The 20,236-nt window shown below is 48.1% G+C and overlaps 1 protein-coding gene and 1 pseudogene across 1 annotated transcript in view; both read right to left on the bottom strand.

The window, feature by feature from the left end:
- The window catches only part of ITGB7 (integrin subunit beta 7), a 683,045-nt gene extending 669,759 nt beyond the window's left edge, over positions 1–13,286 (bottom strand). The window contains exon 1 of the mRNA XM_069653334.1: positions 13,222–13,286. The gene's annotated coding sequence lies outside the window, so the exon portion shown is untranslated. The remainder of the gene's footprint in view (positions 1–13,221) is intronic.
- A 2,713-nt stretch (positions 13,287–15,999) lies between these two features.
- On the bottom strand, positions 16,000–16,885 carry LOC138581813 (engulfment and cell motility protein 1-like; annotated as a pseudogene).
- Positions 16,886–20,236: the final 3,351 nt, after the last annotated feature.

The following is a 20,236-nucleotide window of genomic DNA, read 5'->3' as shown; positions in this document are numbered from 1 at the left end:
AGGTGGTAGTGGCAGGACTTTGAGACGCTGTTGACTTGGCGCGAGAGTGTAAGGTCAGTGTCAAGGGTGCATCCAAGCTTTTTTACTGAGTTAGAGGGCGTCGGTGAGTTGCCCATGGCAGATGGCCAGGGTAGTGGGTGTGGAAGAAGTTCGGAGTTGCCACATACCATGATTTCAGTTTTGGAGGGGTTTAACAAGAGGTGGCTTTGGGTCATCCAAAGCTCTATGTCAAGGAGGCAGGAGGTGAGGTCAGGTCGGCAGTTGGGTTTTGAGTTGAGGAGTTTTAGAATTAGTTGAGTGTCATCAGCGTAGTTGTAACACAGGATGTTGTGTGAACAAATTATTGGTGGGAGGGTGATCAAGTAGAGATTGAACAGGAGGGCAGATATGCATGCTCCTTGTGGAACTCCTATGTTCACTGGTCGGGCTTGGGAGGAATAGGTGGAGAGTCGCATTATTTGGTACCTATATTTGAGGAATGAAGCTATCCATTTGAGAGCGGTTCCAAGAATTCCTAGGCAGTGGAGGCGGTCAAGGAGGATTGAGTGATTGATTGTGTTGAAGGCGGCGGATAGGTCAAAAAGGATTAATGCAGCGCATCCCGCAGAGTCTGCTGTGATTTTAAGGTAATCCCAGATTGAGGTTAGGATGGTTTCTGTTCCGTGTCGGGCTCTGAAACCTGATTGTGCGGGGTCTAGGAGATTGTTTGATTCGACAAAGGCATTTAGTTGGGAGTAGGCAGTTTGGTCAATGAGTTTTGCAAGGAACCTGGTGTTTGAGATGGGGCGGTAGCTTTTGGGCTCAAGAGGGTCGAGGGAAGTTTTTTTAATTAGAGGTTTGACATGAATCGTTTTGAATGCGTGTGGAAAAATACCTGAGGAAAGGGAGTCATTTATGCTGGATCTTGCGTGTTCTCCTGCGCAGGTAGAATCGAAAATGTCTTTGAGGGTTGTGGCCGGCCAAGGGTCTAGCTGAGAGCCAGATGGTTTGCGGGCAGAGAGCAGTTTGAGACATTGGTCTGGTGATATTGGGCTAAAGGAGTCGAACGTTTGTTGCGCAGTGATCGCAGGCGGTGGGTTGGTCGGTATTGGGGGAGGGTTGCCTGGTGGATGTAAGAGAGCCAGTTTGGTGGTTAGCGCATTTGTTCTTTCGAGAGCAGTGGCATAAAAGTGGAGAGAGAGTGAGTCACACAGTGATTGAGAGGGGGTCGGGACAGTGGTAGTGCATGCCGGTTTGGTGAATTCAGTGATGATTTTGTGAAGTTCTTTGCTGGGGTTTTTGCAGTTTAGGATTCGGGAGTTGTAGTGGGCTTTTTTTGCTTTCCGGATTTCGGCCTTGTACTGATGAAGGTGTCGGGCCAAAGTGGCTCTGCTCTCTTGGGTTTTGAATTTCTGCCATTTGCGTTCTAGGTATTTATATAGTTGTTTAGTGGTCTTCAAATCAGGTGTGAACCATCTAGGGAACAGGCCACGGCCGGTTGATGTCACGACCTGTGACCCAGAACCCCACTGGCATGGTCACATGCCAGGTAGGGTTAGGGCTCGGGGTTCATTTGGGGCCCCAAGGGCCTTGCATTGTCACCAGAGACTCCCCTGGAATCAGTCCTGGTGCCTTTGGCACCTGGCTCATATTTGGAATGGGACTTGAAGGGACTACTTTTCATATGGAGGCCTGCAGCCAACATGGAGGGACCCACACAGTCTAGTCCCTAAGAACCAGAGGGTACGGTGCAGTGTTTTAGGGTGTGGTAGCCCAGACTACTTTACCTGGACTACTTTACAGAGTAGGCTATATAAACCACACCCAAGCTAAAGAACGTGCTTCGCGTTATTCTGCAGCCAGCAGCGTAACGCTCACCGTGTTAAGAGACCAGCATCCGGCGTTCCTGGAATCGCTGACCTGCAGAGGAGACAAAAGAACATAATTAGCAGTTCCAGCTTACCTGCAGTCTTCCATCCTTCGATCCCAGTTGCTCGCGGTCTTCCATCCCGTTGGCAGCATCTTCCGGACATCGTGCTTGCACCGGAACGAAGCACCTGGGGAGGAGAGTAAAAGGGACAATGTTGAACAGGTTACTCACGGCAAGCTCAGCAGTAACCAAAATCTCCTCACCTGGCTGGGCATATCTTGGCCGGTTCCGCTCTGGAAAACACTGCACGCCCAGAAAGACCATCGTAACCTGAAAAGGAATAAAGAATACAGGTTAGCCCAAAAAAACATTAGCGCGCCGCACTTCGCGCTGAACCTACCTTTCTTCATACGCTCCACGTCCATAAATCCTGGCAGGAGCCGAACCCAAGCCGCGCACCCAGCGGACCTCCGCATACCTAAGGGGGAAACAATCAGGGAAAGACATTAACAGCCCACAAGAAAGCAAAGGCCCTCAAAGACTACTATAATCAAACTTACCTCTTTACAGACACTTGAATGGGTTGGCATCAGTGAAGTTAACTCGGTCGCTTCAACCCGCAAAAACTACGCACCCCTGCGCAGAAAGCAGGACGCAGAGCAAGCCAGACATCATAACAAGGTGAGGGGGGGGGGGGGCCTTCAGGTCGAGTCCAAGGGGCTGGTGGGAGGAAACGAAATCAGAACCTATGCCCAGTCCTCCTGTGTTTTCAGGCCCACCTGCCATAGAAGACATCATTCCGAATTGAGTACATCTGGGGGAAATCCGGCAACCAGGGCATACAGGCGTCCCCGTGGATATCAGGTGAGCGTAACAGAACGTGAAGCCCCATAACAAAGTCCACCTGGGCGCCATGGAGACCTCAGAAATGGACCAACTTGCCCAGTTATTAGGGCAATTACGCGCCAAAGTGCATTAGGCTAGGCAAGAGACTAATGCCCTGCGAAGGGATCTTGTTGTCACCAAGGATCGCACTGAAGAACTGAGCAGGCAACTACTGCAATCACAGGCCGGGCAAGCTCCATTACCAGAAACAACTACACCGGCACAAGCAACCACGTCGTCTACCGCTCCAGTGCAAATAAATTTACCCGGAACAATACCCTTAGCACCGCCAGAAAGGTTTTCAGGAGATCCAAGAAAATATGCAGCTTTCATGAATCAATGTCGCCTTCATTTCCTCTGCAGACCGGCTGCATTCCCTAACGATCAAGCACATGTAGCATTTATTTTATCATATCTAAGTGGTAGTGCAGCAGACTGGTAAGTGCCGCTTGTGAGCCATGATGATCCGTTACTACGTGACTTTGGGGGCTTCCAAAGGGAAATGGAAAAACTCTTTGCCCGACACACCCATGAACAAGCTGTAGACAATGAACTCTTGTCACTCCGGCAGGGGAATCATGACTTGCTAACATACATAGCAACCTTCAATAGGTTGGTGACCGAAACCAGGTGGCCCGAAGACAAGAGAACCACATCGTTTCACCGAGGCCTTCGAGGGGAATTAAAGGACGTCTTGGCTCAGGTAGTTGATCCACCTAGAGACTGTGTTGAATTCATCAATCTGGTGGTGCAATTAGATCATCGATTACAAGATCGGAAAGCGGATCGGTCCAAGTCTGACACACAGGCCATCTATCTACGAACCAAAGATGCTACTCCGTGCAACTCAGAGAATACCACAGAGCCAATGCAAATTGGAGGCATAGGACCACCGTTAACAAAAGCCGAAACAGACAAAAGAAGGCAACAGCAGTTGTGTTTGTACTGTGGACAATTGGGGCACTTCTTAAAAGACTGTCCAATAAAACATCCCAAGCGAATTGTAGGAGCTACAGAAAAGGATGAGGGCTAGGAGTCGGAAAACTGCGTAGCTCGACAAAAGTAGAGGTCATTTTGTCGAGTGAGAAGAATGAGCAACCAACCTCACGTTTTGCAATACCAGTAATCCTAATCAATCACCAACAACCTTCAAGGATGCATTCCGTTGAAGCTTACATAGACAGCGGGGCAGTTGGGAATTATATTGATCAAGATCTGGCCGCACGGATGGGGCTTCCCTTAAGTTTTAAGCCAAACACAGAAAAGGTGACCACAGTAGATGGGACTGAAATTGCTTCTGTACCAGTAACCCGATGTACCGCAGGAATAACCCTGCTGTGCCAGGATGGACACCGGGAATCGATTTCCTTCGATCTCATCAAGGCGCCTCAGTTTCAGCTAATTTTAGGGATGCCATGGTTAGTTGCTCATAACCATTCGGATAGATTGGCGTGCAAGAAAACTGACTTTTCCTCATGATTGCGCCTCCACCTCTATCTCCAAGAAAACAAGTCCGGTTCCAAGGTTTCTATGTCCAAGGGTCGGTATAGTTACACTTGGCGCAACCAGTACTCTCCCTGAAGAATATCAAGATTTCCAGGATGTGTTCCAGAAGGAACAAGCTACTACGCTACCACCGCACAGGTCCTACGACTGTCAGATTGACCTCAAACCTGGTGCACAGATCCCTTGCGGTAGAATCTACGCGCTCACCGAATCAGAAAACCAGCATCTAAAGTCCTATCTGGACCAGTACTTGGCAAATGGGTTCATTCGCCCATCCAAATCTCCGGCAGCCAGTCCCCTGTTCTTCGTACCAAAAAAGGAAGGGGATTTAAGAACCTGTATTGACTATCGCGCCCTCAACCAGATCACTGTGAAAAACCGTTACCCACTGCCCCTTATTCCCGAGATGCTAGATCAAGTCAAAGATGCCCAGATGTATACGAACTTAGTCCTCAGGAGCGTACCACCTAGTCCGAGTCAAAAAGGGAGATGAATGGAAAACGGCCTTTCGTACTAAATATGGGTTGTTGAGTACCAGGTAATGCCTTTCAGGCTGTGCAATGCCCCGGCGGCATTCCAATATTTTATGACCGACGTCCTAAGGGAGCGGATCGATGTTTGCGCCCTGGTCTACATAGATGACATCCTAGTGTATTCAACCTCAGAACAAGACCATGTTAAGCATGTCCGTGCTGTCCTTGCTAAACTGCGCCAACATCGACTATACGCAAAACTTGAAACATTTTCTTTCCATGTAACCGAAGTTGAATTTCTTGGTTTCGTTCTTACTTCGAAGGGCATTCAAATGGATGCACACAAGGTGGATGCCATTCTAAAATGGCCCTCCCCGACCTCAGTAAAAGGGATCCAGAGTGTGCTGGGTTTTGCAAATGTCTACATCGTGGAAACAGATGCTTCCAGTATGGTGATGGGGGCGGTTCTTTCTCAAAAAGACCCTGAAACTGGCCAATTGCACCCTGTGGCCTTCTGGTCACGAAAATGTACACCTCCTGAACTGAATTATGCCACTACCGATAAGGAACTGCTTGCTATAAAATCCGCCTTCAAGGCATGGCAGCATTATCTCTTAGGGGCCAGGCATACGGTCACTGTAATTACGGACCATCAGAACTTACAATATTTAAAAACAGCAAAGGCGCAATCGCCGCACCAATTACGATGGGCCCTTTTCTGCACCGAATATGACTATATAATCACTTATCGGCCAGGCGTAAGAAATGGGAAGGCTGACGCACTCTCGCATGGGCATCGATGAAAAAGAATATGCAACTCCAGATCCAGTGGCCATTATACCTGAGGACAAGCTTTTAGGCCTCACCACAGCTTTAACACAAACTGAACTTAGACATACAATCCAACAGCAAATAACCCCAAGTGAGTTACTTGAATGGCATACCAAAGGAAAACAATACCTTGTCAAAAATCAACTGCCATATTTTGGCGAACGCCTGTACGTGCCTAAAACTGAGCTACAACAACAAATAATTTTAGAATATCATGACTCCTTGATGGAAGGTCATCCCGGAATGGCCAAAACCTTAGCCAAAGTAAAATGGAATTATTGGTGGCACACATGGCGTCAAGACGTCATCCGATACGTTCAGTCATGTGGAGTGTACAAAACAAGTCATTGAAGCAAAGATCAGCTGGCCTCCTGCAACCATTAGAAATACCTCCGGCACCATGGCACACACTCTCTCTCAATTTCATTACTGATTTACCTCCCAGCCAAGGGTTCAATACCATTTTAGTTGTAGTTGACCTATTTTCTAAAATAGCACACTTTATCCCTTTCAAAGGCCTTCCAGATGCTTCCCAGCTAGCAAAGGTGTTTTTAGAAAACATGATCAAACTGCATTGATTCCCTTCAGTCCTGGTCTCTGATCGAGGGAGCCAATTTGTATCAAACTTCTGGAAAAAGTGCTGCGCTATAGCTCACATCGACATACGGCTGTCCACCAGCCATCACCCCCAAACGGATGGTCAAACAGAGATGACCAACCAGACTCTCGAACAATACCTGCAATGCATGCTGCATCAAGTTGAGGGAACCTGGAGAGATCTATTATGGATAGCCGAATATGCTTATAACAATTCTGTACATTCCAGTACTAGGCAAACACCCTTTTCTCCCTCTACAGCAGACATCCACATACTTCTGAACTTGACAGCCCTCCCAGCCTCAAGATGCCGGCTGTAAAGACGCTTCATGCAAACATCATTCAGGCCTTTAAAAGGGCAACAGAACAATTAATCCAAGCCAAAAGTAAGCAAAAAAGGTTTGCAGACCAACATCGAAAAAAGGCTCCTGACTATCAGATAGGAGACAAAGTTTGGCTAGCAACAAAGTACATACCACTAAAGGGAACCCGAACTTTTCGTCCTTGCTATTTGGGGCCATATCCTGTTCAAGCCATCATCAACCCGGCAGCAGTTAAACTAACACTGCCAGCTAACATGCGAATTCATCCAGTGTTCCACGTCTCACTGCTAAAACCAGTACAACCCGGAACACGAGTTAAACCACCACCTGAACCCATCCTGATCGATGGAGAACCCGAATACGAAGTGTAAGAAATCCTAGACTCCAAATATACCATATCCAAACTATACTATCTAATTGATTGGAAGGGTTATGGCCCTCAAGACAGATCATGGGAACCTAGTGAGAACATTCATGCACCACGTCTAATTAGAACATTTCATCAGAACTTTCCAAACAAGCCTGGACCAGGCAGGAGAATCACCTTGGGGCCTTGGAGGGGGGGGGGAAGTGCTATCACGACCCGTGACCCAGAACCCCACTGGCATGGTCACATGCCAGGTAGGGTTAGGGCTCAGGGTTCATTTGGGGCCCCATGGGCCTTGCATTGTCACCGGAGACTCTCCTGGAGTCTGCCTTTGGCGCCAGGCTCATATTTGGAATGGGACTTAAAGGGACTACTTTTCATATGGAGGCCTGCAGCCAACATGGAGGCACCCACACAGTCTAGTCCCTGAGAACCAGACTGTGCGGTGCAGTGTTTAGGGTGTGGTAGCTCGGACTACTTTACCTGGACTACTTTACAGGTTAGGCTATATAAACCACACCCAAGCTAAAGAACGTGCTTCGCGTTATTATGCAGCCAGCAGCATAACGCTCACCGTGTTCAGAGACCAGCATCCGGCATTCCTGGAATCGCGGACATGCAGAGGAGACAAAAGAACATCATAAGCAGTTGCAGCTTACCTGCAGTCTTCCATCCTTCGATCCCAGCTGCTCGCGGTCTTCCATCCCGTTGGCAGCATCTTCAGGACACCGCGCTCGCACCGGAACGAAGCACCTGGGGAGGAGAGAAAAAGGGACAACGTTGAACAGGTTACTCACGGCAAGCTCAGCAGTAACCAAAATCTCCTCACCTGGCTGGGCATATCTTGGCCGGTTCCGCTCCGGAAGACACTGCACGCCCAGAAAGACCATCGTAACCTGAAAAGGAATAAAGAATACAGGTTAGCACAAAAAGACATTAGAGTGCCGCACTTCGCACTGAACCTACCTTTCTTCATATGCTCGGCGTCCATAAATCCCGTCAGGAGCCGAACCGAAGCCGCGCACCCAGCGAAACTCTGCATACCTAAGGGGGAAACAATCCGGGAAAGACATTAATAGCCCGCAAGAAAGCAAAGGCCCTCAAAGACTACTATAATCGAACTTACCTCTTTAAAGATGCTTGAAGGGGTTGGCATCAGTGAAGTTAACTCGGTCGCTTCAGCCCGCAGAAACTACGCGCCCCTGCGCAGAAAGCAGGACGGAGAGCACGCCAGACATCATAACAAGGTGAGGAGGGGGGGGGGCTTCAGGTCGAGTCCAAGGGGCTGGTGGGAGGAAACGAAATCAGAACCTAAGCCCAGTCCTCCTGTGTTTTCAGGCCCACCTGCCATAGAAGACATCATCCCGAATTGAGTACATCTGGGGGAAATCCGGCAACCAGGGCATACAGGCGTCCCTGTGGATATCAGGTGAGCGTAACAGTTGATGGCTTGTAAGAGGGTGTGAGCCGCATTAGTGAGGTGTTGAGCCTCGAGTCAAAGGCGTCGGGGGTTAGTTGTTTATTGAGTTGGCAGGTAGGTGGAGGAGACTGGAGGAGTGTGTTGGCTAGGTCAGGAACGACTATTAGTTTTTTCCAGCATTTGCATAGATTCGGAGGTTCAGGAGCGGGTCGGGTGAGCGAATGGCGAAAGAAACAATGAAGTGATCGGACCAGATGATAGGGGTGGGTGGGTTTAGATGTATCAGGTTGTGGGAGCTAAAGATGCCATCAAGAGTGTGTCCTTTATAGTGAGTCGGGCCGTTTATGTGGGGTTGGAGATTAATCGCGTCTAGACCGTCAACCAGAGAGTGTGTCATAGGGTTGGTGGGGATGTCGAGCCATATGTTGAAATCTCCAAGAAGGGTTAGGTTGGGATGGTTTAGCTGAAGGGTGGCAATAGATTCACAGAGATTGTTTGAGAATTGTCCATCGTAGCCAGGGGGTCTGTAGATTATTAGGAAGCTGTGTGAGAACAAAGGGGAGAGGGATAGTTTAACAAGGAGTGATTTCCAAGAAGGAATGGAAGGTTGATTGTCAATGATTGAGGCGTGGAAGTGAGACTTGAAGACAAATGCTATTCCCCCTCCTCTATATATATAAAATTAAACAAACGACATTCTATTCAATATAAGGCTTAATTATATAGAACACGATGACACAGGGACCCAGATTGATCTCATAAGGAACTGTGTGCATTACAGGGCTTCTTAGCATGAAACAAGGAGGGGAGCAATGAAACATTAACACACCATTCACCATCAATGTCTGTGATTGAAGAGATCACCCAAAGTCCTTTTCCCAGTGGGACAGCATTTGCTCCCAATAGCACGGGCCACTGTAACATATATTCCAGGGGATAAATGGCAAGTTCAATTGCACTATTTGCCAGGGGAGGGGTGACATCTCCTGTCAAAGCTCAATATATCCTTAGCCCAGTGGTCTTCAAACTTTTTTGGCCAGGGCCCCCCTGAGCAAAATTTGGGCAGGTCGGGACCCCCCAGAAATGCCAAATGGACAGTATATATTGCGCTGTCACCTGCTCCCATCAAAGTCGCTGGGCTCCCTCATCCCACTCCTACCCAGTCGCTGGTCTCTCCCCACCCCATCACACACCCAGGGCTCTCCCCACTCTGCTCCCATCACTATCCCATGGTTCCCGCCCATTGTGCTCCCACCATAGTCCCTCGGTTCCCCCATCCCGTTCCCAACACAGTCTGAGGGCCAGTGGCGGCTGGTGAATCTTTTTTAAGTGGAGGGGCATTAAGGGGAGGTTCGGGGGGGTTTCCCCCTGTGAATTTTTTTTTAAATAATAGGTTAAAATGTTGCATTGTAGAGCATACTTTTAACAAAAAATGGGTAAATAGCCAAACAGTTTGCAATTGTTGCTGGGAGTCCAGGGGGCAGGCATTGATATTTTATTTCTATCGCGCTCGTACACAAGTGTTTCAGAGCGTGACAAGGCAAGGGAGGGGAACAGAGGAGAATAAAACAGCGATCTTACTAGGCCCAGTGACATTGAGAACGCGCAAGTGTGAGGGGAAAAGTGCATGGAAGGGGGAGAAGTGGAAAGTGCGAAGCAGAGGAGAAACAGATAAATAACAATAAATAAATAATAAAGGCAACAAACAGTGGTAGTGCAGCCAGCAATTTGCAAGTGCTACGTTTAAGGCAGCAGACAGGGTAGGTCTGATAAGTGCAGGAAGAAAGATGGTTCTCCTCAAGTTTTAGAGTGGCAGGGCGCTGTTCCAGAGGGAGGCCCCAGCCGAAGACGGAGATCTACCCCCAGCTCGTTTCTTTGATAAACGACTGACCCTGAGGGAGTTGGAGGTAGAGGAGTGAAGAGCTCGAGAGGGGAGGTATTTGCGGAGGAATAGCTGAAGGTATTTTGGACCGAGGCCCCAGAAAGCCTTGTGGACAAGGCAGAGGGTTTTGAATGATAGATGTCCGGTAAAAAGATACCATCCCTGTCCCCTGGGCCCCACTGGTCCTAACACAATGAACATGATTATGTGCATATGCAAGGCGCTGCACATTCATACAGCAATCACTCTATCATTCACATGAGCATCCATCACCATACACTCACTCATAACGCATCCATACACATGTTTAAATAAAAACAATGAACATAAACGTACCTTCTGCATTGGCCTGTGTGTGGGTGCTGCTCCAGCTGCTCTGTCCGTATGTGCGAGGAGGCGCAGGAGCTCCCCCTCGGACATACAGACATGCAGTGCCCCAGCCAGCATTTCCAATGAGCTATGCAATGCTGGCGAAGCAAAACGCCCCAGCACTTGCATGGCTCAGTGAGCATGTGCGGCTGGGGAACTAAACTGAACTGTCAAAGGGAAACAGTGTTTCCCTTTGACAGTTCAGCCAGCCCAGGAGCACTCCATTAGCTGGATAAAGCAGCTGAGGGAGTGCTCACTGTTTCACTGGGCTGGCTCCTTAGCTCCTCCATAATGGGTGAGGGGCCACTATGCAGTTAGTAATGTTGACCATTGTTGCTGAATATATCACAATTTACTTACATTTTAACACAAAGCACCCCTTTGGGTACTATTGAAACAGTGGGCTTCATAACTACTCTGGCGGTAGCTGTGCCGGTAAAACCGGCACGGCTGCCACTGGAGTTGCATCCGGGTCTGGCACCCGCGAATGGGCAATTACTAGGTCATGCCGAGTTAGGCGGACATGATAATTGCCCTTTCGAAGGTGCCGGTAGATCCCCATTCCCATTTGAGCCCCATATGGCTCAAATGGGAAGGGGGAGCTCGGATGCACCGGCACCATTAATAACGGTGCTGGTGCATCCGACGAGCTGAGGTCAGACCTGGCGGGGGCTGTCAAGCACCCACGAGCACAACTCTTACCATGGCGGAACGGTAGCAACGGTGCCGGTAGCTTACCAGCACCGTTGTTACTGGTCCGCCATAGTAGTAATGAGGCCCAGTCTATGACTAAAGGAATGAATATCCATTTACAACTGTGGGCCACTTTTTCATTGTTGCCTGAGACAGTTTCATGCTTCAGCCCGCCCATGTGGGCCACCCCTGCCCATTTCTTCCAATCTAAAAAAAAAAAAAAAAAAAAAAAATTATCTTTTTTCATGCTGAGCTCTCAGGGCCCCCCTGGGATGCACCCGCGGACCCCTAGGGGGTCGCGACCCACAGTTTGAATACCACTGCCTTAGCCATACTTGGGTCCCCAAAATCAATTCTGAAAGAAGCAAAAACATGCTGCCCCGGTTGGGGAATCCTGGTGCAATTAACTATTTATTCCCGGGTTGCAAGTGAATATCCCCTCACAATCTGGATCCAGTACATACATTTGTTTTTCAGTGCCTCCCTGGGTTCATAACAATTTTGGGCCAGTTTGGGTATTTTATGTAAATATATTGAACCCCCCACACCCCCACTGCCCGGGATACTTTGGGCCTGCTAGGTTTACCAATTGGGGAAGATGTTTCATGGCCCAACCTAGTTGCAGCCTTGTCAGGTGTAATGTTTGCCCTGGGCACTCTGACTACCTTCAGACTGGACTACTGGATCAGTGGAGAAGGGGCAAGGTCGTGCAAACTCTTACTGGGGTCCCAACCACTTGAGACTATTGTGGGCAATGTTCCAAAGCCCACTTGGGGATTTACAATATTGGTGCTTGTTGTGTTCCTGTTGGTTTGTCCCCTTCCACCCTGAGTTACTCTGGGGTTATTCTGACAAGTTTCGGGCACAGAAAGTCCTGCTTTCCCCAGTTTATTTGGAGCCCATTTTCCACCCTCTTGGCTGTTCAGTGGTCCCTCTTTGTCCAGCTACTTCAATATGGGATAGGACTAGATTCTTTATGATTAGACGTTTTTATTGAACCATACTGCATGTCACTTCTTAATCACTGGGCCACCTCTCCAGGCTGTTCAGAAGTGTACTTGACCACTTGCTCGTGGTAGGGTGATGGTTTAGATGTTCTACTATCTGCAGAGTGTCAATAATTGCCCCTGTTGGTAATGCCAACCTCTGCTCGGCCACAAGTCCCCTGTTTTCAGTCCCACAGCTTTCTCAAGCCAGTGGTAGCCCATTATAAGAGCCTTGTGAGCAAGGAATTTGCTTAGTAGCCCAGGGGGGCTCATCCATGGTATCCATTTTGGATGGCAGGGTATCCCGCAACCCCCACTTGATATAGATGTTTCGGTTCTGGCCATGGGATGGTGATGCTTCAGTAGGTATTATATAGAGTATTAGGCAACAAGGGCTGTGGGAGACACAATAGTGGGGGTGAGGGTTGGGGCAGAGGTGGTTATGGCCTAATCATTAATTTCCCCTATGACCCCGTTCAGATTGGATCTGGCGATGGTCAAGCTACTGCAGGGCCCCCCATGGCATGGTTGGACGGAGTGGGTCATAGTCTAATTGTCAATTAATTGTCAATGGGCAGATACCCCAAAAGATGCACTGAGCCTGTGCCTTCATCATTTGGGCAAATGAGATGATCAGTTTCGGTAGAGGCTTTGATGCTATGTTCAATGATTCATCCCCCCCATCCCCCCCACACGCCCACCAAGGGTCCAGGCTGACTGGGGCATTGAATGAGCCCTAAAACTGGTGGATTTCGCTAATCAGCGAATGGGCCTCCCCCAGGGGTCTTACATAGTCAATTGAACTGTACTCAGCGGCACTTAGTGAGCGCATATTGATTGCATTTGGTATTCAACCTTTTAAAGTCAACTCTTTCCGTTTGACTGTTGGGTACGGGTGCAGGTGCAGACGTTACTGGCATGGCGGAGGTTAGGCGGGAGTTAGTGAGGTGCTCTTTTGAGGAAGGGTTTGCGGTTTGCTTTTTACTTACAGTCACTAAACAATCCCAATTCTCTCCCCCAGCCCCCCAGCCACTTACTACCTCTTGCAGGACTTCTCAAGATCCTCCTGCGGGGCTTTGGTAGATGTTGGTGTCGATGAAAGATTTTGGAGAGAGAAACCGCTCCTGGTTGCAGTGCGGATGTGTTGCTCGGGTGCTTCGGTGCCCCACCCCGCAGGTACAAACATCCGGCCCCTCACGGGTTGCCACAGCGTTTGTTGACCAGGAAGGGGGGGTGGCCACACCTTTTGTTAATGAGAAAGAGGGCGGGGCAGGGCTCCACAACACGGTAATGGCACCAGGTATGACAGGTGCCAGGCAACAGGCAGTCACAATCACAGCTCCCCTCAGCTGCTTGTTTCCCACCGTTTACTCTCTCAGGGTCTCTGTACAGTACAGTCTCCTTGGATAGTTGGATACTTCCGCTGCGTGGAACCACCGGGCTAATACAGTCTATAGGTCACTGCTCCACCGTACTGGTGCAGCACAGCCAGCAGGAGCGGGACACCTGCGCCCTTACTCCCGCGGGGTCCCGGCATTTTATGAAGTAGGGGACGTGGGCAAAAGAAAAAAAAGAAAATAAAGATCCCCCAGAATAGAGGCCCTCCTGGGCGGAGTGCTGCTTGCTGTTGTGGGACTCCCACGCCCTTACTCCCACCGGCTCACGATTTGTACTGTATACTTTAACTTTTTCTTAATTATGACATGCAATTCGGTGCTGGCAGTTTTTGATTTCCAACTTTTTTGTTTTATTATTTAAACCTGGACATTTTCCAAAATTGAAATATGTGTAACTCTCTACTAATTAAAGATGCAAATGAATATATATGAAATGGCTACACTCTATCACGTGATGTTGAAATTATACCATATGAGGGAAATATCAGTAGGCGTAAAAGAGAGTATTCACGACTATGAGTTCATATTTTTTTAAGTGATGACATGCACGAAGTTAAAAGAAGCACTGTTACATTATATGGAGAAATCTACAATCTACAGTATGCATCCTGACATAGCCAAGTGGCCCCTGTGTGCACCTCAGCGACTTGCATCATATCCCAGCCAAAAGCTCAACGAACGGGTTGGATGTGTGTTATTGCTCATGGATGATGAAGTCATTGGAAATATGTGTTAAAGAGTATGGAGCAAGCATTGGATGGATGAAAATGCAAATATGTCCAGGACATGGCAAAGATACGCCCAGAAATGTTATACCGGGTAACTGCAATACAATTCCAGTTTGATCATCGGCAGTTACCGTATGGTAATAATTGCCTTTTGCTAAATGATCATGCTTTCCATGGCACGAAGCCTCTGGTTTAGTTTGTTCACAACTCATCTGACCTGATGCTAGGACCCAACAGCGTGCAATGAGTTATATGTGATCTTACAGACGGAAAATTCAGAGTGGTACATTTCATCGCGACCACAATACAGAAAAATACTGAACGTTTTTTGTCATTTGGGGGGGTCCCCCCAAACCCCATGATTTTCTATCAATATAATACCACCCCAACCCCATCCCGACCCAATTTCAACCCCTTACTCCACTACCCTATATATATTTATTTAATATTTTCGGTATTCTTAGGTTATTATAGTCTTCGGTGAACTATACCACTCTGAATTATTTTCGGTGAATTGACTGGGTACCCCTGCAATGCTGTTGCCTAGCTGAAGTTCATGAAGCCAAAAGAAAGACTAGAATGGCAAACGTTATACGGCATGTAGGCCTTGCTATATAACCTCTGAAAATGCACAGTTGACAGTTCTACATTTGCCATACATCCGTCTTGCGCATATCTAGACGCAGCCACAAACATGAAATGTATGTGCCATCATGTTGGAGGAAACATCTACAGACTTCACAGTGTGTGCTTTTAACCTAATATTGCAGAGGAACAGAGGATTTCAATGGAAGAGAGTCAAGGTGTTAGATAACACAGAAGCAAAATAGCAGATTCAAGTTAATTTTATTTATTTATTTTGGATTTTTAGAGCGCACTACAACCCACGGGCATCGAGGCGCTATAAGGATATTTAAGATTGCTTGCTTGATGGTTACTGGAAGCAGCCCAAATATAGATGCTTGGTTAATGACTCACTGCTAAGTCTAAAGGAGGACTCATCACTGATTGGCTGGCTGAAGGCATGTGAGAGTTTGCTTAAGGAGCCAGAGAAAGACTGAAGTTTGTTTTGGAAGCAATTGTAAGTCCGCTCTTACACTTTCGATGCAAGCAGTAGCTGTGCTCTCCATCACCCGCCCACAGCCATTTTAAAACCTGGCAGCAGCAACCTAGTATATAACATAATCACCTTCTTTATTTGTGCAGGCAAACAACTAGGCAGTGCAGTCGTCGTGCCCCTTGCAGCAATAACGACCAAAGGCATGAGCTCCCTCTGGGAGGAGTGCTGCAATTTACTCATACAACCACCTTCATTGAGCCAAATGTAACCGTCTGTAACAACACCAACATCGGCTTAGGGCAGATAGACTGCTGAGTGGAGACAGGGGTGGACTGGCCTATGGGGAACTCTGGAGATTTCCCAGTAGGCCTCTGCACACTGGGCCTCTTTTGTATTTTATTTCTACAAGGGTTGGATTTGGTGAAAATGTGTAATTTGGGACCACTTTGAACATTATTTCCAGGGCCTCTTTTGGTTCCCAGTGCACCCCTGATGGAGACAAAGGTAAGACAGTCGGAGCAGGGTGTGCATGAGGCGCGCGATTTAAAGCATTACACAGCCCGAGTTGGATAGCCTTGTTTGTGTTTGTTGCGTCCCCAGTTGTATTTCCGGTTGAAAGCTATGAGAGTTGCTTCAGTTACAGTCAAAAACATAGTCATAGTTGCTGCGGGACTACTTCGGGGTGGGTAGTGGGGCGTCCGGGATCTGTGTCTTCTCGAGGTCTAGCAAGCGCAGCTTCAGCTCCGTGCTGAGCAGCTCGTCAAAGTCCTTTCGCTTCAGCTCACTCGTCATATCCTGCACAGGATGGCTTTTTACGTCTGCCTGAGCGAGCAAGCCCGACCCAAAATCTGTAAATGCCCACTCAGCATTGTTGACATTTACAGATGTCAATGTCACTGCGATGGACCCAGCTACATTAGCTCCAGGCACCACTTGTTAGACAATCCTCGCTACCCTCGCCTCTGGCGTTGAGGCTATCAGTCCAGATGCAATAGTCATGCCTGTCGGGAGTAATGAAGTTCAGCTGGCCATTGGTGTCATACAAGATGGAGAAAGTGACTTCAAGCACCTCCTTGTTTTGTTTCAGCACGCCCTTCTCCTTCAGGGTCATCACTGCTTTTATGTCCACCACAGGCAATTTATCCTGCAAAGAATCATGCAGTACCTCTCCTTGGGGGCTCTACTCCAAGTCTCCATGATATAGGACCTTGAGATTAGGTCATAGCCGACAATACCACACTTTATCTTGTCGCTGACGACTGTATATTTTTCTGAAGCAGGTTCCATCTGCGAGGCAGTTCAGGTGCTGCTGCTTAATAATCTCCAAGGTTTCAGGCAGAATCTTTTCCTTGAGCGTAAGATTTGGCCGATTCTGGAAGTCTTCCCGGTTCATTCTCTCCGACTGGCAGATCTTCAGGATATCAGTGTAGCACAGATTCTGGAGCTTACTTTTGAACTGGTCCTGGGAGCTAGGCTTGGTTGTGAGCACTCTCATTATTTTCTCCTTCACCACTTGCATTGCCATCCATGTAGCACTGTGATGAAGAAGCCGCGGTTGGCCGAGATGGCCTGCAACTGTGAGATAGTGCCAGCGTTCATTTCTTGCAGGAAATTGCTGCTGTATTAATGCCATTATGGGATGTGTTGAATTCATCCGGGGAAAGGCATGACCCCATTTCAACAAACTACAAACAGTCTGGTTGAGTTCATTTTTAATCATGTTTTACTAGTAATATTTTTGCTTACCAACTGGAGGGTTCATCCAGTATTGTGTGTCCCCAGTGAAAGCTGTGGTTCCGGATCCTTATGAGCAAAGCCTTCTTCCTTCCACTTCAGTTCCGGCAGATGACCATGAAAAGTTTCAAGTGTCTGGAATGTATGGTATTCACATTTCTTGGGGTCATTTGTAGAATGTGATTGATTGCAGAGTCTACCCAGCTAGTGATAGTTCTTGGGATCCCGGTCCCTTTGCAGTTCTCTCCAGTTGAAGAGTCCTTTATATCTTTCGGGTTTGGGGGAAATATATATAGTGTCATGTCTGGGCATTGGTTCCAGCAGTGTTCGGGGATGTTTGGGTATCCATGGCAACAGGGCAGGTTTTGCTGCTGTTACGATAGACCATTACAGTGGCAGTTGTGTCCCTGTGTTAGAGTGGCATCAGGCTGGATTTGAAAAAGGATTCAGTTCCTTATTCCACAAGATGTCTGCTGCGTTTCTGTTTTGGTATTTGTTTCAGTGGGGCTGAACTGGTGAACGTTCCTCATGCATACCAGTTCCTCTACGACTGAATCTTTGTACATCCTGCTCCCATCATTTGCCAGCACTCGCTACATAAATGGCTTTGTGACGTGATGTTATGTTAGACAATTTCTTAAGCGCACGTTCACCTGGAGGTATCTTGGCGCTAGGGTAGACAGAGAGGTGCAGCAACGGAACTAAAACAGATAGGTCTTGAGATCACAATGGAAAGCCAGGTGGTTTTCGCTGGCACGGAGCTGAAAGGGAAGGCTGTTCCAGGTTATAGTGGCCCTCACAGAGAAGGCATGACCGCCCATCCAGGACAACCTGATATGAGGAACATCAATCAGACGAGCCGACTGAGAGCGCAGGGGCCGAGATGGCACATAGCGGGAACATATTTCCTGTATGTATTCAACACCTTGTTTGTAGAAAGCGCGGTGTACCAGGCACAAAGATTTTAAAAGGATGCGCTTCTCAATTGGCAACCAATGTAGTTGTCTGAGCAACAGGGTCATGTGGACACGAGGAGGAGGGAGAATCACCGCCCGAGCAGCAGAATTTGGAGCAGTTGAAGGAGTCTAGTAAGGTGGTTCGGCTGACCTAAGTAAAGAGAGTTACAATAGTCCGTGGTGCTCAGGACCAGGGCAGCCCAAAGGAGCACGATGTTTGATAGGAATAAAGGGGAGTATCTTACGCATAATCCGCAGTTTAAAATGCACATTTTTACATACAGATGCCACCTGGGGTGCCATGGAAAGGGAGAAAGAAAGCAAGACACCTAAGTTCTTGACAGAGGTTGCGGGTGTATGGCACATGTCCAATGAGGAAGACCAGAAAGACCAGAAGTCAGGGGTCCAGAAGGCGTAGGGGTTATGGGTGCCCACCACCAGTACCTCAGTTTTAGAGCCATTGAGCTTCAGCTAATTGGTCGCCATCAAGGCACCAAGATCTTCCAGGCAGCTTCATAGCCGAGACGCAGTTTCAGCCCTGGTGCGATCAAGATGAATCAGGATCTGCGTATCATCGGCATACGAATAATATCTGAAGCCATGCGACAGTAAGAGAAGTAGAAGGGGGTGGATGTTCATGTTGAAAAGGATGGGGGAGAGAGCCAATCCCTGCGGGATGCCACAGAGGAGCAGTCCCGGGGGGGAACGGAAAGGAGGCAGAGACACCGACTGGGTCCGGTCGGTCAGTAAAGCTTGGAACCAGTCAAAAAACCTGACCGGAGATGCCTGCATCGGACAGCCGCGCTAAAAGGGTGGAGTGATCTACCTTATCAAAGGCGGCGGATAAGTCCAATAAAAGAACCTCTCCCACGCCGTTCTAACCAACCAACCGGGCAAGGTTGTCCATAACAGAGTTGAGTACAGACTTGGTTCCCCTTCCAGGGCGGAAGCCAGATTGGAAGGGGTCAAAGAAGACGGAGGCTTCTAGAAAAGAAGAGGGGAGACCAAGGTCTCTAGCAGCTTCATATTGAAGGGAAGCAAGGAGATGGGCCTAAAATTAGCCATTACCCTGGGACAAGGGTGGGCCTCTTTAGAAGAGGAAGCACCAACGCATGTTTAAGTTGGCTAAGAATTATACCAGTTTGAAGTGAATTTTTAATAGCGCTTGTGATATAGGGGAGTAGCTCAGAGGTAGTGTCTTTAATCAATGTAAGAGGTATGGCATCTGCAGGAGAGGCAGACTTCAAGCCATGAATGGCTTTGAGTATCTTGGGGGCAGAAAACACTGGAAAAGACGACCAGTGGTGCATCCAAACTCTTCTGTGCAATGCCAGCTCTGTGCCAGTGGATTCCAGATCTCCTTGCCTCAAGCTTTTGCTGCTCCACAATCCAGTCAAGGAATTGTGTATAACACTAAGATTGTCCCTCCTTTTGGAGATCATATTTAAGCATCGTGCCACAGATACCCACATACACAACAGTTTGTTTTATTTTCAGAGGGACCTTTGGTAGGAACTTAAGGATGAGCTGCACAGTGTTGTGCCCCTTCCTCTTTTCTGGGTGTTGCTAGTCTTGCAGGTTAGCTTGTGTTTATAGATAAAAATGAGGTGGAAATCAAGGTGTTGAGGCTCCAGAACCTCAATCCCTTCTCATAAAAGTTCTGGTAAAACGTATGGAGTAGTGCACATTGTATATTCGGGATGTGTTTCTGTGCAAGAGAAGTCTTTGCAGGTGGATGTAGCTCAGGGCCCCCTGAGAAAGCATGTTGTGCCTCTGTTGTGGCGTAAGGGGCACTTGGTTATGGATTATGTAGTTCATTGTGGCCAGGTGCTGGGAAACAAGATCACCCATCTTAGTTGAGGTAGAAGAGGATGGGCGGAACTGTTTCACTTCCTCGGGCAGTTAGGTTGTCTAGGCTTTCGAATTCCATTAAACTCCTCTCAGGTTGAAGTTTGATGTATGCATTGTGGAAAGACCTTCAAACCTCTTGCTTTGCTGTATTCTGGTACCTTTGATGTGGACATGGAAAATAATATTGGTATAGCTCCTAAAGCCTCCACAGATGTTGTGAACTATGGAGACAGAACAGTTTGGCTTCTAAGCCAGTGCGTTCCCAGTGAAATAAACTTGGGGTTCCTTGGGAAATGCTAAGGCGATGCTCCCTTTTGATCGTACAGCTT

Source organism: Ambystoma mexicanum, chromosome 3q, assembly GCF_040938575.1.
Source record: "Ambystoma mexicanum isolate Mex_15411 chromosome 3q, UKY_AmexF1_1, whole genome shotgun sequence".
In the NCBI taxonomy this organism is placed as follows: Eukaryota; Metazoa; Chordata; class Amphibia; order Caudata; family Ambystomatidae; genus Ambystoma; species Ambystoma mexicanum.
This window is presented reverse-complemented; position numbering and strand designations above follow the sequence as displayed.